Genomic DNA, 24,881 nt, shown 5'->3' with positions numbered 1-24,881 from the left:
AATATGAAATTATTATATGGCCAGAATGCATCTTAGTGGATTCTCTAAAAGTGAGTTTATGGATTTGATAATTTTGGAATAGCTTCTAAACTCCTTTCAAGTAAAAAAAAAAAAAGTACTATATTAAATTTTAATTAATTCATTCATTTAAATTATCAAGACTCTTTCTTCAGAAATTTATATAAACACAATATTGAATAAGGAAAACCATGCATGTGATTAGTAGAAATACCCTTTTACTTTCAAAAGGTATTTTGGCACATACCCATGTGCCAGAGAGGGTTAAAGCAAAGTGATTTCACTGTTCCTTACAGCCAGTGACACTTGTGACCACGTAATAAAATACTTGATGGCTAGGATTCCAGCTCTATAATTCCATTTTGCTCCAGAAGCACAGTGCCAAGAGTCATTGTATCTCACTGTCATTAGGTATGCATTGCCTTTCTAGTCCATGTAGTAGGAATAAAACCAGACAACCCTAGTGCTCCAAGGACAAAAGCATTTTCACCCTATTAAGTCCCAGCAGTTGGTTTTGGTCTTGTTATTCAGATATAAGTGGGTATTAATCCCAAGGAAATATAGGCAGCTTATATCAGGGATGGGAGTTATAAGATCAAGATTTCAGACTTTGTTCCATCATTTATATTCTATTTGGCACTGAAAATATTGATAAAAGTTCCTGCTTCTTCATCTAATAAATGGGATTAATAATAATAAAACTTTTTTTAAAGAAGACCTCAAAATAGTGATGCAATTCTATAAAGAAACAGATAGCCCAGTCTGATATGTTATTGGGAAAACATTTTTTTAAGCAAAAGAGAAAGTAAGAGAAGAAACAAAGAAAACCCTGGACACTCTACACCCTCAGAATAAATCCTATATTCTCAGAAACTACAACCAAGTTTCCTTAGTGAGTTTAATATGGTTATAACTAAACTTCTGTTGTTGTCAAGTTAAATATTGTAAATTCAACAAGAGTAGAAAAGATATTGGACTAACTAGTTCATTGACCATTTCATCTTTCTGCCTCTGTTTTCAAATCTGAAAACTGAGGAGTTTGAAACCAAATTATCTCTAAGTAGTAACTTAGAGAAAAAACTGGAAGTTATCCAGTTACAACATTAGTAATTTTGAAAGTATTTAACACATAACCTCCGCCTTTTGTATTAATCAACACCAACAAATGTACAAATTTTCCTTACCCAGAAAGTTCAAAACTTTCAGCACTTCATGCATATTTTGTGAATACCCATTTACAAGAATTTCAACACCAAATTCTTAAAAAATTCAACACCGGGTTTATATTTTGTAAATATCTACTGGTCAGAGTTGGGCAATATTCCCTTAACCAGACCATCTTTGAATTAATCATAAAGATAAAGTGGGAAAAAACTGAGGGATGAGGGCTCTGAGGATTAATATGTTGCATTTCTGATTTAATTGTCAAAGTCTAAATAACACATAAGAAAATATTGGAAGTGTGATGTTATTGTCCAGGTGATTACAGCATTTTGGAAATGCAAACCAAATTGATTTTCAATTAATAATTGGTAGGAGCACCATTATAGCAGTGACGGCTTATTAGCTTATTGCTCAAATGAAATGCTGGTCTCTACACATTCTATTTATTTTTAATATATCATTTGCAAAGCAGGTAGTTGGCTAATTCTAATCTACTGAAGGATGTGTAATATTTCCTCCCATAGAGGAAAAGAATGGTGGGAGGAAAATGAAATGAGCTATATGTAAAAATATAGCTCAGTGACAGCTATCCCTGGCATTGTAGATGGCAATTGTCTTGAATGACCAAAATCAACAATCATATTGCAGACTGCATCCGCTGTTGCCAAGAATAGATTTACTGTGAACATTAGCTCAATACTCAGGTCTGAGCACAGGTGCCAGTGAGCCATGCCACTAAGAGAAGGGCAGCCATGGAGGAGCCTGTCTCTATAATCTTCCCCATCAAGCAACTCCCCTCAAATGATGTTGGAATAAATAGAAGAATGAAACCTAGTTCTTGTTTTCAAGCTATCAGAAGTTCATCTCAACCCTATGTTAAGTCAGAAACAGGTGTTAATATGAGATCTGTTAATTTCTGTGTCTTTTTTTTTGCTTAAAGCATACATATTTATTCAAATAACTCCCCACCCAAACTGTATATTAATTCCCAAAATGACTTTTTTTTACATCTTTCTCCACTCTAGGGAGTTCTTTGGTAATGAAAGTATTGTAAATGTTCATGATAAGAGTTTTATTCCTTTGAGTGCTTATCCTCACTATTAATGAACCAATCTCATTTTTAACCACTCTCTCTCCATGCCCCCTCTCCCCAAAATCAGCAGTTTTATTTTTGCGTAGCAAACCCCCTGCAATCAATTGTATTACAGAAAAGAGCATGGATGGTGGAGTGAAAGCATTGAAATAGTAACATTCTTCTGACTTTCTCGGGATTTTTTTCTCTGAATTTCTTTATTCTTCAGAAAAATCAGATGGAGGTCTTAGGGAGGCAAAAGTTTTAGGCTTTCAAGTTATATAGAACTTGGATTCAAATGTACGATCCATCCCTTTCTAGCTGTGTGACCTCAAGCAAGTTGTTTAACCTAAACCTCAGACTGCTTACCTATAAAATGGGCAAATGAACTGGACATATTCTCCAAAAATCATGAGGGTCACATGATAGAATATGTGAAACTCTAGAGCACAATGAATCGTTGGCACCAAGAAACACTCCACAAATTGTATTATGTTTAATACGGTTATGTTACGCATTATATTCATTGTTTTACAGTTTCTCCTATGCTTTTTTTATATTCATTCATACATCTCTACAAAGAAAAAATTAATAAAGCTAAACGTAGTGCACATACACATGAAAAATTTGGCATTTAATACATAATTTTCATTATTTTTGTAATTTAATTTTTCTAGAAATTTATTTTTATGGTATTTTGCAGAAGTATCAGTCCTCAATGGACGGGGCAGTGTGTCCTTGGGAAAACACTGATATTTCACAACAAATAGCCATAGAGGCTCTGCCTAGAACGGGACATCTTTTACTTTAAGGTCAACACAAATACCTGGGCTGCTGTGGAGCTGAGGGCCAGCATTTCTAAGCTTCAGGTGAAGCTGATGCTGCTCAGAGGAACACACTCTGGATGCTAAAACAGTAGAGGACTCAGACCAACTGCAGAACTTCTGACCCATTTATAGTTAGTAGACAACTGCGTTGGTCATCATAAATAAACTCTACCGCTTGGGGTGCCTGCATGGCTTAGTCAGTTGAGTGTATTGGTTTCAGCTCAAGTCATGATCTCATGGGTCATGAGATCGAGCCCGGCCCCTGCCCTCGGCTCAGCACGGAATCTGCTTGGGATTCTCTCTCTCCTTCTCTCCCTCTCCCTCTACTCCTACCCCTACTTCTGTGTACTCTCTCTCTCCCAAATAAATAGGTAAATCTTTAAAAAAAAAAAAAAAAAACTCTATCGGTCACCATACATCAACTGAGTGTACTAATGAAGTATATATAAAACTCAATTAAGACAAGTGAAAATGTTTGTGTTATCTAAATTGCATTATTATATATCAGTATTTGTGGAAACCTTTGCAGCATAATTATGCCAGAATGCCTTTACTCTTGATATAGACAGGATCTTGGCTCCCTATCAAACATAAAGGTATTCTTCAAAAGGCAAGGAGAAGAGCTTTGGAATGCCAATCTTTCCTGGGGCAGAGGCCGACTATTGTATCACAGTGAAGTTTCCATGTTGTACCTAGAGCACTATAAAGCCTCCTCATGAATAAGAGAGATGGGAAGTTTCTGGGATGTTTGCCTCCCATGTGTTGTGGGGAGAGTGGGAAAAGAAATGTCACTGAACTCTTAGATTTGGTTAAAAATGCCTGTGGTAAATTCCATGCAAAGACAAATGAATTGGTGAGGGTTGTGAACACTGGAAGAGACGTCTGGCTAACAGTACAATGAACAAAGAACCACCGGCTTTTAATTTCTGGATAGAAATGTGCCTCTCATCAAATCACAACTCCTCCATAGTGAGACTATCAGGATTTTTACCTGGGTACAGCTAACTCAAATGTCCTTCCCCATGCATCCATCTCTGCCCTCACCATCTAGCTGACAATCATTGCTTTGGAAATGAATAATTAATACCGACTTAAAAATAAATTTTAAAATTTCTCTTTGAGTCTGATATTAATACACCAATTCTCTTGTGTAGAATACTGTCCCCCTCCAAAGATCATTTTACTCCTCTATCAAATCTCTACTGACAAGTTTGTCCTTTGTCCAAGCATTTGAGACTCTAATAATGTCCATGAAATTTCTTTCTACTTACCTGAATCTTCAGGCTTTTGTGGATATGTTGGTAAAATTATGGTTTTCTATGTACTTGTCATGTGTTCATATTTTTCGTTGACCAATTTGAGTGACAAGAAAATCAAAAGACCTTCAGAAGCAGCCTCTGATCTTTCAATTTCTTAAGATCTCTCATAGCATTTAATTTGCCACATACTAAATGAATGTTATTGATTGTTTATTTTATTTGTGCATCCAGAACTAAGAAGTATTTTCTAGAATTTTGTTTTGTCTTTCTTTTGAGTGAATGCACTAAAATAAAAAAATGACTGTTAGAAAATGAAAAAAAAAATAGAAAGCCTATTGTACTTCCCAGCTTTCTATTATGATTAATTATCAACTTTCAAGGAAATTTATTTTATTGAAATATTTACAACATATCTATAATGTTTCTGCTTTCTGTTAATTAATTATCACCCAGAATAATTAATCACCTAAAAATTGTTACCTATTGCCGATCATGTGCTCGGCATTATGCCAAACATTGTACTAGGACACGCCTTGTGAAGCCCATAGTTTGCAGGGAAAGATGAGATTATAATTAATAATCTAATGTTAAGCACTAGTAAAGGTACAATATCTTTTTGCAAATTAAAATACCAAGGAAGTTTCCACAGAGGCAGAAATGTGAGTTTTGTAGCATCGAATAAGAGTGTATACCCTGGAGTCAAATAAACCTGAGTTGCATCATGGATCAGCTGTGTAATCTTGGATAAATTTAACCTTCCTAGGCTTTTATTTGCTCATCTGTAAAATGAGTGTTGTTGGGCTTATTGTAAAGTCTGAGCTGGAGCATAGAGAATGAAAGGCAAGGAGGCAGAGGCCACATCTCCCTCATCACCCTGGCCTTGCTGAGAGTTTAGATTTCATCCTCAGTGCAAAGGGAATACGTTGGAAAAACGTAAACCAGGAACTAACAAGATGTGATTTATTTACTCTTTAGGAGATCACTCTGGTTGCAGTGTGGACAATATTAGCACAGAGGAAGGGTGGGGTATGGAGAGTTGAGGCATGAAGTCCAGGTGAGAAGGACACCTGCACACCTGGAGAAACTGAAAATGAAGATAAGTCAGGGGTTGCTAACATAGTCTCGGGAAGCAGAGCGTGACTGGGCCAACACTGAGTGGAAGAGAGAGAAAAAGATGGATCTGAGAGATTCTATTGAGAAGGAAACAGAAAAAAACCCACAATATTTATAGATGGAGAGATACAGTGGGGCAGCATTCACATGGCAAGGGCTTTCGGTGTATATGAAAACAAAACAAAACAAAAAAACACATAATCTGACTTATGAAAAATAAGCATAGGATATGATGTCAAACATTTTAATGATATTTTTCAGAGAGAAAATGGCATTTTTTTGAGGATTCAGTATATATTATTGGATATATTTCCTCTATCTAGATACCTGAAAGAAGTGATCATTTAAAATTAATTGTATATAGAAAGCAACATACTTACTTAAACACCAAATACTAATTGCTTTTTAGCTTTTTTACTACTCTAAAGTAAAATTTGTACCCTTTGATCAATGATTGAATGGAAAGGCTTGTAGCGTATCTCTCAGAATGAGGTTTTATTAACAATCAAAATATTACATGCCTGGTATGAAAATTCTGACAGAACAATTTTTCTTAAACAACCTATAACTTTTGGTGAAACAGTGCCTGAGAATTGGCAAATACTTTATTTTGGTTCTTCAATAAGCTTGGGCTTATTCTTGTCACAGTAATTTATTGTATCTTTTATATGTATCATCACCTTGAAAAGAAAAATGTATTTTTAAAAAATACGAACTCCATGAAGTCTGGCAAAGTTTCCTGAGAATTAACCAGGTACGTCCAGGCAACTGCCATTTGGAGGTATGTTCAGTCAGCTGCCACGGTTCTGTCCTGCATACACCTGCCGGCAGACTCCCAGCCGGCTACCATTTATTGAGCCCGCTGTGAGTTGATGTCATGGTAATCCAGGTTTATAGCAAGAAACAAACCTATGTGGACGTTAGGCAAGTCTCCTGCCTTCATGGAGCTTGTAATTAGTGAGGAAAAATTATTTACTAAAATTAAATAACGATATTCTTGCTTATACTTTAGGCATATGTGAATTATATAAATTATTTGAATTGAAGTTATTTTAATTTTCAAATAGTGGTAGAGATTATTAATCAACTTTAACCTGTATGTAGGAATTGATGACTTTAAGCAAATATATAGTATACTCCTGAATCTATTACCTTGCTCATTGTTACACATGAGGATGGGGAGTGCCAATCAGACTTTTTAATTCAATTTTAGAGTTCTTCTCTCATATGTAATTATCACAAACATTAGGAGATACCTGTGGTTTGTTGGTTGGTTATTTTGCTGTGTTTTGATTCTTATTCGTAGACACATCAATAAGCACTTCAAAATGATTGTTAATGGATTTTAAAGTTATGACTACGTGAAGCCATAAAACAAAAACTTTAACTATAATCTCAAACACCTATAATGAGTTCCTTCAGAAAATTCTCTTGGAAGCTCACATTTTTCTTGGTAATTTGAAGAAAAATGCCTTAAATACTTCTTATTCTGCTCCAATGAGAATATGACCAAATGAAATAAGACCCCTGGATAATAATGTACATTTCAGCAGCAATTCATAGGGTGTTTTATAACTGTACCCTCTAGAAGTACATAAAGCAAACATTGAACTGTGTAGCAATCAGCTAAAAGCCTGATTAAGCAAGCAATGTTTAAGCAAACATTTCAAACACTTGAGATTGATTCCTGAAGTTTCTAAGCACAGGAGTGGCTTTTTTTTTTTTTTTAACCACAAACAATAAGCCCATGGAAACAGAATCAAATCTCATATGCAAAAGCAGGACTTCAGATATAACTGAAAGCAAGAGTGAGTCACAATTCCATCAATCTAAACAATGATACACAGAATTTCGAAGTCAGACCTCTGGCTTGGAGGTCACCAGGACCTATAAAGTACCATATGTGTATACAGTACTGTATGTCCAATACATGTGCAGGTAGGGCTGTCCTGAGATAGTGAGGTAGGAACGGCTACCTAGATATACCAGGAAATCGGAGAGTGCAATCTTCTTTTATTGTATCTCTAGTTCCGAGAAACAATATATCAGCTATATAATTAAGTACTGGAAGTTTATAGAGGTATATTCTGAGTAAAAATAATAATAATAATAATAATAATAATAATAATAATAAAATAGATACCTCTTCGTCTTATCAACTGCCAAAGTTAATGTTTTTTCTTACCCTACCACACACTCAGAACCACACATACACACACACACACACACACACACACACACACACTGAGAGAAAGAGTCCATGTCCTCTTGTGTCCCTTTATTGTTACCTTGTAGAGATGTAATTTGAATTGTTTCAGTACATTTCCTTAAACAGCTTAAATTAATTGAAATTCAAATTGTGAATCAGGTGACAGTGACAGGACACCACCTCTCTAAAAACAGGACAGTAACTACTTCAAATGCAATATATTCATAAATCGTTTGGTAGCATCCTCACTAATTAGCATCAGCATAAGCATCCCAACTACAGCAGTAAGAGTTGATACTTAGTTGCCCATGTGCTAGGATTGTGCAAAAGGTTTTGAAGTCAAAGAACTCACTTAATTCTAGTAAGAGCCCCATTAGTCACCAATGCTTTATAGATGTTAAGTTCATTGTCCAACATTATTTAGCTGGTAAGGGGCGGTATCTGAATGCAGATCTGGGCAATGATTAGAGAACCTCTAATCACTGCCCCAGAGATGTGTGAATTTGATATTCTTAATCATAGAATTAGCATATAGTATCAGTTTCTCTTTTTTTTTCCATTTTATAACTTTTTAACTTGGGTATTGTAACCAAGAAGAAGCCTTAAGAAGAAAACTTAAGAAGCAAGCCTTTTACGATTTTTGTTGTTGCTGACAGATCACTATTTCACATTCAAAATGAACTTTTCAGCTGGGGCGTCACAGGAATCATTAAAAACCAATTACCATTACTATCAGAAATGTAAATCCATTGCCCTGAGAAGAATGCTTTGGATGAAGGAATACATAGGGCTGTTTAAAAGTCTCCATTGTAATCCTTCTCCTTCTTGAAGCAGAATGCGTGATAAGGATATTTCCTTGATATCGGTGGTAGTTGAACAGTCTACATGGGCAATTGTTTTTAAATAGTAAGGATTAAAATTCTGTACCAGCTGAAGTTTCCAGATGGTGTATAAAACAGGAAGCCAAAGACAGGATGGCTCCAGAACATATCCTTGAAGTAGCTTCGTGAGAACAGAATTGCTTGAAAATGGTAGTGGCATCATTGCTGATAAACAAAGTATGTCTGGACCCATGGGGCCAATAACATAAATAGGAGAGCTAAGAATAATAGATTCAACCATCTGATGAGGATATCTCCAAAGCTCAGAATAATTTGTGAACTTAAAAAATTTTTTGTTAAATTTGAAAAGTTCTAAATCCAAATAAATTAAACAAATAAATCAATGCAACCTCCTCCAATAGCATTCATATGTGGTGTTTCACAGAAGGTTAAGACTGAACGGACCATAGAGTTTATCTATTCCACCCTCTCACTTTACAGATGAACAAACTAATTGAAAGCCTGACCTAAATTCAGCATCGTAAGTCCAATTCATTAATTCCATCACTGTGATATTGAATCTATATTAAGATATATATATATAGATGTAGAGATGTAATTTGAATTGTTTCAGTACATTTCCTTAAACATTGTTTAAGGACTTTGTCCCTATTCTATTTCTGGCACAGAGCTCCTAATATCATTGCAATTTCCTAAGTGAAGACAGTGATAAAGGTACCACTTATTATGTCTAAGGTGGTCTTGGAAAAGCAAGCAGTTAACTAAAGGACGGGGGCTTGTTGCCAGGGGATCCAAAAATTTGATTGTAAGGTTGGATCTTTCAGTCCCATCTCCCCACACATACCTCCAGGGAGGATAGAAGGTCTGGAGGTGGAATCAATTACCAGTGACCAATGATTTAATCAATCGTGCCTATATAATGTAGCCTCCACAAAACCCCAGAATGATGGGGTTCAGTGAACACGTGGAGATTCAGGGAGAGTGGCATTCCATACCCCTTCCCCATACACTGCCTTATATATTTCTTTGATCTGGCTATTCCTGAGTTGTATCCTTTCATAATAAGCCAGTGATCTAGTAAGAAAAGGTTTCTCTGAGTTCTGGGAGCTACTCTAGCAAATTAATTAAACCCAAGAAGGGGTGATGGAAACTTCAAACTATATCACATTGAAGCTAAGTAAGTACAGAGCTTTTCATTGCAAATTAGGAAATGGGTTAATGTAGCAGTCTATTTCCTCCTTTTTAGTATTCACGTAATGTTGATTAGAAAAATAGCTACCAAGTAATTCATCAAATGCCCTAGAATCCTAGTATAACACTAAAAACTTAATGTAGTAATAATACAAAATTAAAAAAATGAGAATCAGCTTATTTGATTTACCTCCAGTTAAAATTTCATAAGGATTATAAAACCGATAAGAAAAAGATATTAGAAAGGAAGGGAAATGAAAGTACAGCCAACTCAAGAATAACTTGTTCTTTTCATTTTTAAATAATTTCCAAAGATGGAATAAAGAGTCCATAGATACCCTTCATTCACCTTACCCTAACGTTAACATCTTATATAACCATCAGACAATTATCAATTCCAAGAACTTAATATTGGTACTATCCTATTAACTATTGTAGATTTTATCCAATGTTTCCTTCTGATCTGAAATTTATCCAGAATGCCCTTCCAATTAGTTGCCATGTCTCTTTCAATCAGTGACAATGCCTAAGTATTTCTTTGTCCTTGACACTTTTGAAGAACACTGGTCATGTACTTTGCAAAATATTCCTCAATTTGGGTTTCTCTGAGGATTTCTTATGATGAGAATGAAGTTATGACATTTTAGCAAGCATACCACAGAGGTCGCATGCCCTCGAGAGAAGTCATGGTATCATATCAGAAGTACACAGTGTTCCTATGTCTCACTACTGGAATTTAATCTTGATCATTTTGTTAAGGAGATACCTGCCTGTTTTCTCCATTATAAGTTAATGTTTCCCTTTGTGTTTATCTGAGGGGTCATAATTTACATCTGTGATGGTTACTTTTATGTGTCAACTCAGTTGGCCATGGGTGCCCAGATTCAACATTATTTCTGAATGTGTCTTTGATGGTACTTCCGAATGCATCCATTTGCATTGATGGACTGAGTAAAGCAGGTGGTTTTCTCCAATGTGGGTGGGTACCACTCCATCTATTGAGCGCCTGAATAAAACAAAAGGCAGAGGAAGAAGGAATTTGCTTTTTTTTTTTTTCTTTTGCCTTACTGACTGGGCTGGGACACCTCAGCTCATCTTTTTCCAGCCCTTGGACTGGGATTTACATTATCTGTTCCCCTGGTTCTCAGGCCTTTGAACTCAGGCTGAACTGTACACTGGCTTTACTGGGTCTCCAGCTTGCAAATGGCAGATCATGGGGCTTCTTTAGCCTCCATAATCACATGAGCCAATTCCTCATAAGTAAGATAGACAGATGATAGATAGATAGATAGATAGATAGATAGATAGATAGATAGATAGATGATAGATAGAGATGGATATAGGTAGAGATGGATATATGCAGAGATACACAGATCTACTGGTTCTGTTTCTCTGTATAATTCTAACTAATATGGAGGGTATGTAGCATCCTGTTTCTCCTTAAACTTTTATCCACAAATTTTGCCATTCATCCAGGGATCTTGCCTGCATTGATTACTGCCATAATATTCTAATAGTGATTTTCTGTTTCCTTTATTCCTTCTACATTCATTAAGTTGAATTATACTGAAAGGAAAAACTCTTCCTTCTCCCCAATCTATTTATTTATTCAAAATCCATTTATATCAGTAAGACTCAAGATATTTATTTTACTATATAAAATGAGACATTTACAAAATAAATACAAGAGGATTAAGATAAGAGGGATCTGGCATCGCAAAGAGAAGAGGAAGTGTCAGGTTGGAGCACTAAGGAGAATGGCTAGAGAAGCTTCGTTGTGAAGGTGGTAATTGAGCAAAGATTTGAAGTAATGAGAAGCTATCAGTTGGCTGGCTGTTGAAGACTATTTCAGACCGAGAGAAAGGCTGGAGCAAAGGACTTACGGCAGCATGTGTTGACAGGAACATGACAGCATGCTGTGGAACATCAAGGAAACCAATGTGGCTGGAACAGAATGAGCTTGGGACACCAAAGTGGATCAGCTCAGAGAAGTAAGAGAGGGCTTAATTATGTAAGACCTTGTATGCTTTGAAAGAATGCTGGCTTTCACTCTGAATGAGATAGGAAGTCATCTCAGCATCCTGAGCAGAGGAGTATACAGCCTGGGTTAGTCTGTGATTACTCTGGCAGCTGTGTCAAGAAGTACTGATAGGTTTGGGAAGGGTAGGAAGGGTGATAGGAGAATGGTGGAAGTAGAAGCGGGGTCCTGCCAAGAAATTTTGCAGTAATCCTAACATGGCTCAGGAGAGGCCAATGCCATGGAAATGGGAGGAACTGGTTAAGTCTGGAGTGAGTGCTAAAGCACATGCAACAGGATTTGCAAACAGGTGGAATGCATGGTGTGAGATGATACTGAGGTTTTTGCTAAAAGCATCCTGGGTTGGCCTTACCTGGAAGGAAAAGGCTGAAAGAGGAGCAAGACTGGAAGGAAGACCAGAATTCAGTTTTTAACATGCTGAGTTGAAGATTCCTATTTGTTATCAAGGTGAAATTGCCTGGTACACCTTTAGATAAAGGAAACTGAAGTTCAGGGTAGAGATCTAGGCTAAAAGATATATACACTGGACAGGTTCAAGGAGAGGGCCCTGTGGCAAACTCAACATTTGAATGCATGAAGGAGATGAGGAGCAGCTATTACATGAGGCTGGGGTAGAGAACCAGTAAGGTAGAAGGATAAAGTGGGGAGTGTAGCTTTCTGGAAGTCAAGAGAAGCAATTATACCAGGAGAGGCACTGATCAACTATGTTAACACTGCTGATTGATCAGGTTAAGATGAGTAAGAATTGACCATTGGACTTAGCAATTTGGAGGTCAGTGTTGGTAAGGTACCTATAATTTAATTTAAAAAGAAGAAAATTTTTAAAAAGAAATATAATAATTGGGAGAAATTAATACTATGCTTATTTAGTTGTTCAAATTGTTTCATCTTTGGCCAGTGAGGACTCTTTCAGTCTGCTCTTTCATCCGTTTAGCATGACCCTATATTTTTGTTTTTTGAGTGCTTCCTTACTAAGTGATAATATAACAGGCTCCAAGAACATCTAGCGATTTGTTTGTCTCAGCCCTGGAGTCATCCATTTCCCCAGGAAGCCCATTTTTTAAATTGGAAAATGATTTTTAGAAACCAAGATCTGGACACTAGGTGTATTCATTGCTCCTGGATTGTTACAGTTTCTAGACTATCTTATTGAATAGAGAGAGCTAGGAAATTATATGTATATATATATATATATACATTCATATATATTATATGTATACATATATATATACACATTCATATATATTTCTGTTTCTAGGTGTGTATGTGTATGCATGCATACACAGCATGCATGTATACAGAAGCATCTGTGTAATTGTATCTATTTCTGTATATTTACACACACACACATATGTGCACATATGGATATATTAGGTTTATGTAGGATTCCTCCTTTTGTTATTTCTAACATTTATCCAACAGTGTGATACTTGGCTTTCATCATCTACAAATATTTACTTATTTGTTACATGGATAAAATAGTTTCAGAATCGTTAGCACATACCACTGTGAGAGACAAGTTTTATCATCTAGAGCTCAGTATTTGTATACTATTCTTTTTGTCATCACATGGCCTGATAGTAGCCAGTGAAAATGGAGTTTTCCAAAATTACTCTTTTCTTTCCTATTCCCTTCTGTGTGTTAATATCATTTAACTGTATGTAATTAGAGTCATCGCACAATTTGCGATGTTTTTCAAACATTAAAATTTACTATTTTTGGCATAAACTTCTATGGGGATTGACAATACATAGAATTCTCTATTCACTAACACAAACACACAGAACTATTCCATAACTAATTTTTGACACTCCCTAATTTCCCTTTGTGCTGCACCTTATAGTACATCCTTCATCACCAACCACTGGCCACCACTGGTATCTCCCACCATTACAGTTTTGCCTTTCCCAAAATATCATACAATGGAAGTATAAAGTGCATCCTAATGGGTCTTGTTTCTTTCACTTAGTAAAATGTATTTAACAGGCATCTATGTTGTTGTGAATTGATAGCAATTTCTTGTGTATTTCTGGGGTATCCACTGTGTAGATATTTCATAGTTCATCTTCCATTCACCTATAGAAGGACATCTCGGTTGTTTCCAATTTTTGGTGATTATTAATAATGGTGCTACAAATTCATGTATAAATATTTTTGACAGCATATGTGTTTATTTTATTTTCATCAATACCCAGGAGTAGCAGTACTGGATTTTATGGTTAATTCTGTTTAACTTTAAAATAAACTCTCCATACTATTTTTTTTTTTCCCAAATAGCTATATCATTTTGCATTCCTGTCATCAGTGAATGAGAGTTCCAATTGCTTGGCATCCCAGCCAGCATTTGATAATGTCAGGGTTATGTCTGGTTGGTTGGTTGGTTGGTTTTGTTTTGTTTTGTTCTGTGTTGTTTGCCATTCTAACAGGTGTACAGTGGCACCTCTTTGTGGTTTTAATTTCTAGTTCCCAAAAGCAAACAATGTTGAGCATATTTTCTTGTATTTATTGCCCATCCATTTATCTTTTTTGGTGAAGTTTCCATTCAGAACGTCTCCCTGTTTTTTTCAGTTAGGTTGTTTGTTTCATATTGTTGATTTTTAAGAGTTTTTCATATGCCTGAATGTAATCCTTTGTTAGATATAGCACTTAAAAATATTTTTTCCAGTCTTTATCTTACCTTTTCATTCTCTTGATGGTGACCTTGAGAGAGTATTATTTTTGTATTAAAAAAAAAAGTCTCATTTACTAATTTCTAAAATAGATCCTGCTTTGGGTATTGTAGTTTAAAACTCTTTGCCTTAATGAATGCATACAAATTATCACTTACATTTTTTCCTAGAAATTTCATATTTTTATGATTTTATTTAGACATCATTCATTTTGAGTTTTAATTTTTGTATCACATATGAGTTATGCATTGAAGTTCAACTTTTGGAAAAGAGTTGACTAACATTTCCAACGCCATTTTTTAAATATACTATCACTTTTCCATTTTATTACTTTTGCACTTTTGTCAAAAATTAGTTGACTATATTAACTGACTATATGTGAGGATCCATTTATAAGCTCTGTATTCTATTCCATTGATTCATGCCTATATGCTCACCAATACCACAGTGTCTTTTTTTCTTTCTCATTTTCATTTCTACCCTTCCCCCATTTTTATCTGGGAATTTTTAAAAAGGATTTTATTTATTTATTTATTTAAGAGAGAGAGAGAGAGAGAGAGAGAGAGAGAGAATGAGCAGTGGGGAGAGGCAGAAGGAGAGGGTGAAGCCGACTCGTCGTGGAGCCAGGAGCCCGATGTGGGGCTGGATCCCAGGACCTGGAGATCATGACCTCAGCTGAAGGCAGGTGCTTAACCATCTGAGTCACCCAGGTGACCCTCTGGGAATTTTTTTTAATATTCTTTTGGAAATGTTAGTTTCTGCTATCTGATGATTAACTTAAACTTCTTTATTGTTTTCTGAATGTTTCATGGATAAATAGATACGTATATGTTTTGGTTTATGGATGTACTGTATTCTCTTATCTCTCAAATTATTTTCTTAGTTTTCTTCTGTTCTTTTCATTTTTTATTTCCACAATTTTTCAGTTTGTTTGTTTTCTTCTCTTTTATGTTGGAGATTTTTTATTTCAAATGTCTAATGATTCTTTACTGTCAGTTCGTATTTAAGAGTGACACATGGAAAAGTAGATTGGGGTTTAATACGCGGTAACTAGGGCTTGGGAATTGGTGAGACTCATTGTAGAGTAGTTTGGAGAAACCTGGTCTTTTTTGGGGGGGTCTTTTCTCTTATTACCTGGCACTTTCGTCTGAAAGAAATTCCTCATCTGCAAGCTGGGATTAGGTGAGTGTTAAGCATGGTTGCTAGAATTCTGGGACCTGAGAAGAGAAAGTTGGGGGGTAGTTCTCACCTCTCATAAGTAGACTTGTGTCACCCACACCTTCAAAGTGTTTCTGATGTCTGAAAGTCCAGAGACAGACTGTATGTTTCAGGTTCTCCAGAGAGTAAGCTCCAGCCCTCTGCAGAGGCTCAGAAGAGGAAGTCTCTCTCATGGCCATTTGAGGTAAGACAGGATGGATGGTTAGGGTGTCCGGTTGGTTCAGTCAGGAGAACATGCAACTCTTGATCTCCCAGTAGTGGGTTCAAGCCTCACATTGGGGGTAGAGATTACAAAAACAAAAACAAAAAAAGAGGATGGATGGATGGATGGGTGGATGGATGGATGGATGGATGGATGGATGGATGGATGGATGGATTTAACTGCTCTTTTAAACATATACAATCATTTTTTCATTTTTAATTTGCTTTGCACTTCTGTTTTCAGAGCTACCTGTTGCCTTTAATATCTGAGTTACCATGAGTACAATCATTTTGTTTCTTGTGAGCTTTATACACATACTGGCCCATTTTAGCTTTGTCTGGTCTGCTAGGTTAATCATCAACTGCTTTCCAGTTCCAAAATGTTGTTAACATAAATTATTCTTTCCTCTCATCTCTTTGTTTTTGTGAGGTTTTTTATTTATTAACCATCCTTTCCATGAAGTTTTGAGAAAAAATGGAGATAAATGCATATTTCTATTGCATCAGTCATGAAAATGCAGCTGTCTTTCAGACGTCTTACTGCAGAGAGACAGCGTCTTAAATAGAGTAACTTTTAGTAAATGACCAATATTTGGGTAATTTGAGTCCTCCAAAATTTTTCTTTGCCAAAATAATTCTGGCTATTTTAGTCCCTTGTTTATCCAATATGAATTTTAGAATCAGCTTGGTGATTACTCCAGAAAAATAAAACAAAACAAAAACTAACCAGTAGTGATTTCCATGGGACTGTATTGAATCTCTAGCTAAAATTGTGGTGAATTGACATTTTAACAACATTGCATTTTCCAATCCAGGAACACAGTATCCAGAAACATAGTATATCTCTTGGTTTATTTAGGTCTTTTTATTTATTTCTTCAGTATTTGGTAGTATTCAACGTACAGATACTGCAGTTTTTAAAAGATTTTTTCAGTTTCAAATTCCCATTGTTTATATTTATCATATAGAAATAAAATAGATTTGTACTTATTAACTTTTATCTTTCAAAGGGGAGAGGAGTACTGAAGTCTCCAACTGTAATTTTAGATTCATCTATTTCTCTTTTTAGATCTATTAGTTTTTACTTTATTTATTTTGAACTCAGAGGGTAGGTATGTATACATCTAAGATTGCTATGTCTTCTTGCAGAATTGTTCCTTGCTCATTGTGTAATGACCTTGTTACCCCTAACAATTTCATTGTTCTGAAGTCTACTTTCTCTGATATTATAAAAAAATCCAGCTTTTTTTTTGGTTAGTGTTTGTATGATGTGTTAGGGGTCCACAAGATTATTCTCAGGCTCAGTGATTCACTAAAAGAACCCAAAGAACTCATAAGCTTTGTGATCATGGTTATAATTTATTACTAAAAGGATGCAGGGTAAAATCAGAGAAGGGAAAGGCACATAAGGTGCAGTCCAGATGACACCAGGTACAAGCTTCATAATGACTCTTCCCAGTGGATTTACATGGAATTCCCTTAATTCCTCCAACAATGATGTCTTAACAACATGTGCAAAGAGGAAAGCTCATACAAACCAAGTTATCCAGGATTTCATTGGATATCTGTCTTGTAGGCATATAGTACCTATGTGAATGATCTTAGTTTCTTAAGATCTAAAATGCCAGAGCAAAAGTCGATGTTTACCATAAATCATATTGTTAGCATAAACTATGTGAACAGACTAATTCAGAAAAGCCCAATGTCTTAGAGCTGCAATAATACCCTTATCAGACAGAACATTCCAGGAGCTAAGTTCCCAGGAGTCAGCCAAAGGCCAATCATGAAAATAAGCTTTTCTTTTAGATGTGCAGGATTCGAACTATGCAGACACGCTGTGTTAACACTTTCTCATACATAGGATATCATCCTTTTCAATTTAACTGATCTATATCTTGATTATTTCAATGGGCTTTCTTTAGAGAGCATATAATTAGATCTTGCTTTTTTATCCAATATAGAAATCTCTCTTAACTGTTGTGTTTAGACTGTTCATTATTAACGTGATTATTGATATGGTGGGGTTAAAATTTATCATCTTAAACAAGACTTTTTAACCAGGAATATGATGACACTTGGTGATTCAGTAAGAACTTCAGGGGCTTTTGCAAACCTATGGAAATTATATATAAAATTTGGGGGGGGGTGCCTGGGTGTCTCAGTCAGTTAAGCATCTGCCTTCAGCTCAGGTCATGATCTCAGGGTCCTGGGATTGAGCCCCGCATCGGGCTCTCTGCTCAGCAAGGAGTCTGCTTCTCTCTCAATCTCCCTCTGTGCTTTCCCTCTCCCTCTCTCTGTCTCAAATAAATAAATAAAATTTTTAAGAAAATTTTGTGTGTGTCTATATGTTTAAACACAATATTTGTGACAGGAACCAAGAATTACTCAGACTCTCATATATATCTGTAACATGTTTTTCCTCACCAAAAAATAGGATTTAAGAAGACAGGGCGAACAACATAATAATGAATACTATTTTCTGAGTGCGTATCTGTGAGCCAGTGCTGTTCTAATCTTCCTAGCTATCCTGTAAGGAGGTTATTATTATCCTCGTTTTGTAGATGAGGAGATTGAGAGGTTAAGCAATTTACATGGGTACGCAGCTAGTAAGTGGTTGAGTGGATGCCCTATCCAGGCTGACTAGCCCGAGGAAGTATCCTTGAAAATATACTGCATTACCAATCATAAAGCTCTCACAAACACTAAGATTCTAAGTCTGTCTGTATCAACACCAGCAACAAATATCATCTTCCACTGATTTTCATTGGCAAATAACTGCAGAAAACAGTAAGTTCTACACTTTGGTAGCCCAATTCTCCACTAATTGATGAAGAAATAGAGAACCCACCTAGAGGTTTTAGAAGCTGACAGGCATTGTTTCAAATATGAGAAACCCAGATATAGTTAGTAATATCAAGTTAATATGGATTTTGCCATCTGAGCTTTTTTGGCATAATCATTTATCCCTTTTTCCAGTGCAATTTTAGGGCTGAATACTATCTAATGGAGCCAACACTTAAGCACATTATTGCTTTAAGACTATAAAAAAGTATAAATGTCTGTGGAGTTTCTGTTCCACTTTGCAAATACAGAGGATATATTGTCTAAAAGCCATAGACCAAATTGTATGTAAGATCTTCTTTCTGAATAAGAAGAAATTCCCTGCAATATGCGAAATAAGAGCATTTTGTGACAGTGGAGAAGACAACAAAACAGCCCTGAGATGGAGTCTGTTCAGTAAGATAGAGGATAGTAAAGAGTCCAATGTAACTGGAAGTTACCTGAGTGATGAATTTAGTGAGGATTCAAGCACTGAACTGGATCTTGTAAATCCTTGTAATCACTTCGAGTTTTGTTCTAAATAAAAATGGATCAGTCTCACGGCTGAGTCTGTCTGGGGTAAGGATAGAAGCAGGCATGCCAGCAAGGGGTGTTTTACAATAACCCAGACAAGAGAAGACCCTCGCCACCAGTATGATAGTAGTATAGGTAATTATGGATGTTTCAAATCTAGAAATATTTGGAAGGACAGCAGCATTTACTTTTTGAAGGGACATATGGTAGGAGAAAGGACAGGAGTCAAAAATGACTTAGGAACACCTGGGTGGCTCAGTCAGTTAAGCGTCTCCCTTTGGGTCAGGTCATGATCTCAGGGTCCTGGGATCAAGCCCCATGTTGGGCTCCCTGCTGAGCAGAGAGTCTGTTTCTCTCTCTCCCTCTTCCCTTACCCCTTGCTCTTGTACTCTCTCTTTCTCTCTCTCTTTCTCAAATAAATAAATAAATAAATCTTTTTTAAAAAATGACTCAAGTTTTCAATCTAAGGAACTGGGTGAATAATTTGCTTTTAACTCAGATTGGAAAAGTGTGAGTGGAAAAAAATTCACAGGGAAGATTAGGAGTTCAGCTTGGGGCATGTTGAATTTGAGGTATCAATTACACAGACAATAGGAAATGTTGAGTAATCATATGTGAATAAATGAATAATACTCTTATATGAGATAGGGCAAAGAATGTATAAAGTTTTTGTGAAAAATAAATTGGTTTTTGATCAATTTCTTAGAGGCACTGTTAACTTGATATGCCTATTATATCCTTCTAGGTTCTGGGAATACATTAGTGAAGGAAAAAAGACATAAATCTTGGTTTTCATGAAGATTACATTCTAGACGAGAGAGATCAAAACTTTAAAAATTAAATAAACAAGCAAAATATATAATAGGTTAGAAGGTAATGTATGCTTTGAGGGGAAAGAAAAGGTATGAAAGGCTGGGGATGGGGCACCTGGGTGGCTCAGTCATTAAGCGTCTGCCTTCGGCTCAGGGCGCGATCCCAGCATTCTGGGATTGAGCCTCGCATCAGGCTCCTCTGCTGGGAGACTGCTTCTTCCTCTCCCACTCCCCCTGCTGGCTGTCTCTCTCTCTCTGTCAAATAAATAAAATCTTGAAGGAAGGAAGGAAGGAAGGAAGGAAGGAAGGAAGGAAGGAAGGAAGAAAGAAAGAAAGAAAGAAAGAAAGAAAGAAAGAAAAGAAAGGAAGAAAGGAAGAAAGGAAGAAAGAAGGAAAGAAAGACTGGGGGAATATTGGATGTGGCAGGAAGGCAGGAGTGGGTGCTATCACTAAAATGGCTACTGTATGTCTCACAAACAATGAATGCTCAGAATATCCAGGCAGCCATATAATACTTAAAGGAGCGTTCTCAGAAGTTGCAGTATTTGTGAGGTGCTTGAAGCCGGGGACTGTAAGCATCACTTACAGCATTTAATTCAACCTTGGAGGACATTTCAAATAGAAGGACTCTGTAGACATACCTGACACCACAGATTACACTGAGATACACGAAATCTGTTCATATCCATTCAATGCCATCATTCATGCTCCCATCATCCACGTTCAGCTCCCACTTGTGGTCTGGCGAGGTAAGGGAGTCCTGCTTTTCAGCTAGTATCATCAAGATTTCATCTGTCCCCAGCAGAGAAAAGATGGAAAGAGGAAGATGAGGGGAAAATAAGAGGTTTGGAGAAGGAAAAGTTAGGATGGTAGAAAACAGAGTGAAAGAGTCATACATTCTAAAACATCACTGAAGACCTAAGCTGAAAAATCTGAGGATGGTAATAATTCACATGGATTGAGCATTTACTGTTTGACGAGAATTGTGCTAAGTGCTGCACACTCATTAACTCATTTAATCTTCATAACAACTCTAAGAAATAGATGCTATTTTGATCTGCATTCTACAGATACAGAAAGCAGAACTCATGATGTTTAAATAGCCTGTGGGTCAGGCAGCTAGTAAGCGATGGAGCTGTGGTGATCTGATGCCAATCACATGTTCTTACCTGCTAGGCAATGCAGGCTGCCTGACTTCCAGGTGAGAATCGCCTGCCCTACTTTCACATAAGATTTTTGTACATTCCTTTTGGCCTTCCTCATGCATTTATCAAAATGGACTACAGCACTGGAGAAAACAAGGCTCAAAGCAAAATGCCACATTACAGAAATTTTATTTTGGAGGGAACTTTTTCCTATAAGAAACTATGAATAATTAGTATGTTTACAAACACTCACACACCTGCAATTTGTTGGTAGTATTAAACTTGCCATCATTAATCTGTAAAATTTCTTATTGCATCATTTGAATGCTCATGAATTAATGAATAAGCATTCAGTTCGTTTTCCTCTTCTCTACTGATGCCCTAATCTTAGTTTTAACCACCTATAAGAGATGATAATAAAAATAGTTTTTTTTTAAATTTTGCATGCAATATTCCCTTTGATATCTACACCAACCCAATGAAGTAGTAATTGTCCCTGTTTTGGAAAACAAGGAGTTTCATGGATTTTACTATTGTTAGTCAACTAAATAATATCAGCACTAGGTCAAAGCCAGCACAAATAAATTAACTGCAAGAACTCATCCACAAAGGAAGTGGTTTATTATGCTTAAGATTTTTTTCTCTGCTTCTTGATCACTGGGATGACTTAGTGACAACTCTGATAAGCAACCTAATTGTTAACTAGAGTGGGGAAGAGAAGAAAAAGAGAAAAAGTAACAGAAAAGGAAAAGGGTACTGGGAAAAGAAAAAGGAAATAAAACCTTTCTTTTAAAGGATTGCAGATACTTTGGCTACAATGGTGATAACGAAAGAAAAGTGATGATGAGTACTAGCCATAACAGATCTTAAAGGTAACACTTGACCTTGGGGTTAAGTTAGTAGTGTTTTATAAATGGAATCAAATTCTCTCCATGTTCGAGTGTGACCATAGTTTGAATTTTTTCTAGGGCTTTTTGATACTAGACAGTCATTTTGAAGGGGAAAATTGAATATTTACTTTTTACTTAAGTAAAATAGCATTCATCCTTTAACACTGGAGAATATTCTATGACATCCTGTGATCTTGCCTAGGTTGTCTTTTTTTTTTTTTGAAGAAAAATATAGTGATAGAACTTGATTTTATGGCTTACACCAGTTTTTAGTTAACCATTATCTTAAATTAAGTTACAAGGCTTGTTTTGGACTTTATACTAAAATAAATTTAAAATGTCATCAATTACATGAACATGAAGTAATGTTAAAACTCAGGTAAATATAATAAAGAGAAAGATCCCAAAGAGATGGTAATGAGAGGCAAGTTCGAAAGTGATGTCTTAAAAAACTTCATTGAATTCTTATTCATTTTAGAATGTCTCATCCTTACAGTGTTTGTCATTACTGATTGTTCCAAATGGAATCTAGTTTATTCTCCCTTGAACATTAGATGTGATGGGTTTCATTAAAATGGCATAACTTGTGAAATTCCCTGGGAAATCTTACAGACACCTGAATAAATAAGCAATCTATTAAATTATAGATACATAGCTTTGATGATAAGTTCACTTTCACAAACTCTCGTTCTTTTGGTCCCCTGGTACAAAAACTCAGCTTAAGGCACTTGAAGTTAACACAGTGGAAAAATAATGGAATTCATATAATGTAGCAATAGATGATAGTTGACTGTTCCAGGAAGGGGGGGCGGGTGGAATCTTCCATAGGGAAGCATAAGCATGCTCCATTTCACTGAGTAACAGTGAAGAGGGAAAGTGTCAGCTATATTCGGGAGAAGTATAGCAAGAAGGAAAATAAGTTAGGGAGAAGAGAAGACCAGAACATGGTGTATAAACAGTTAGTCCCATTCAGAATTGTCAGGTGAAAGTGATCGCATGAGGCTTCTGAGTTACACTACGACATGCAAAACATTTAACAGGAGATAATGGCAAGCTCCTAAATTACTACCAATGTGCTTTTAGAATTTAGCTAGCAATCAAGTAGAGAAAGTGCAAGGTCATGTTCCTGCAAAGAGGTGCTGACATCTTTCTTTCCGCTTTTCTGTGCAATTATACCAACAAAAGGTAAATATGAAAGATTCCTCCTTCAACTCCGTACCACATCATCTACATTGCACTATCAATAGTGACAATGAGATGGAAGACAGATTTCTCTTTTCAATTTTTTTTTAGCTTTGTTTTTCTCTCTCTCTCTTTTTAAAGAATGACACTTGGATTTATTCTCAAAATAGCATTTTCTAAAAGGAGTCCATACTACAACCTCGTTTTCTCAAATCTAACACTAGTTCAGAAAATGTTGTAAAGATTTACATTAAACTGCTGGAAAGAAGACTTTAGGATATAGAAGGAGAAATTTTTTCTACAAAATGTAGTCAGTGATATTCTCACATTAAAAGAAAGCAATTCTTAGATGAACACTCTATTTTTTCTCACTCAATTTCACATAGCTAAAGGTAAAGGATCTAGATGTTTGTCATGAGTTATTGTCCTTTAGAAGCCTATTTGAAAATAAACATATTATCTGTAAAGGAATTTATAAAAATATAATTAGAACAATGCACCAAACAATAAGAGAATTCACAATATTTTTAAGGACTCACAAAACTCTTAAAATAGCCATATGTTAGATTAGGATACAAGTCTCAATACATTTTAAAAAATTGAAATATTTCAAGAGTGTACTCTCTGACCACAATGGAATTAATCTGAACATAAATTAAAAATTTATTAAGAAGTCCAATTGATGGAACATTATATAATACATTTTTAGAAAATCTATTGAACAAAATAGAAATCAGAATGGGAATTAGAATATAATTTAAATTTAATGATAAGAAACATATCAAAATGTGTGGAATACAAGCAAACCGGAGTTTAGAGGGAAATGTATAATTTTAAAGACGTATTTAATCAGAAAAGTTAAAAATCAATATTCAACCTTCCTTCTCAAGCAACTATAGCGAAACTCACCCAAAGGAAGTAGAAAGACTGAAATAATAAAAATAACATCAGAAAAAAATAAAATAGATAACATAGGTAGAGATAAAGAGAACCTACAGCAAAAAAAAAAAAAAAAGGCTAAATAAGAATGAAAGCCAAAGAGAGACAACGTAATGTACTACCAATATTGGACAGACATCAAATCACTCAGTAACTAAGATAAATAGACAAATTCTTTAGAAATGCAATATATAAATTGACACAAGAAAGAAATATCTGCATACTTCTGTATCTATTATACATTGAATTTATATGAGAGTGAGAACAGGGGGGAAGAATCAGAGGGAAAGGGAGAACCAGACTCCCTGCTGAGCAGCGAGCCTGATGCAGGGGTAATGTGGGGCTGGATTCCAGGATTCTGGGATCATGACCTGAGCCTAAGGCAGTCATTTAACCAACTGAGCCACCCAGGAGCCCCTGGAAAAAACTATATTTTGATTCTTACTTTACACCGTAGAAAAATAAAACAATTGTGGATGGACCAGGAATCTAACTGTGAAATTCCAAATGTTCAAAATAGGTCGAAAAATAGGTGAATGGTTAAATAAATTATTACCATTACATTTATTTTTGAAAAATATTTGAAGGCATCCAAAATATAATTTAAAATATGGAAGTTAATAGTATACAAAATTGGGTACAGAGTATAATTCCAACTTATACATATAATAGGAATGTAAAATTTGGAATGAATAAAACAAAATAAAAGTGATTATCCATTGGTAACTTTTCCCTCTC

Source organism: Ursus maritimus, unplaced genomic scaffold, assembly GCF_017311325.1.
Source record: "Ursus maritimus isolate PB19 unplaced genomic scaffold, ASM1731132v1 scaffold_13, whole genome shotgun sequence".
NCBI classification, from domain to species: domain Eukaryota; kingdom Metazoa; phylum Chordata; class Mammalia; order Carnivora; family Ursidae; genus Ursus; species Ursus maritimus.
This window is presented reverse-complemented; position numbering follows the sequence as displayed.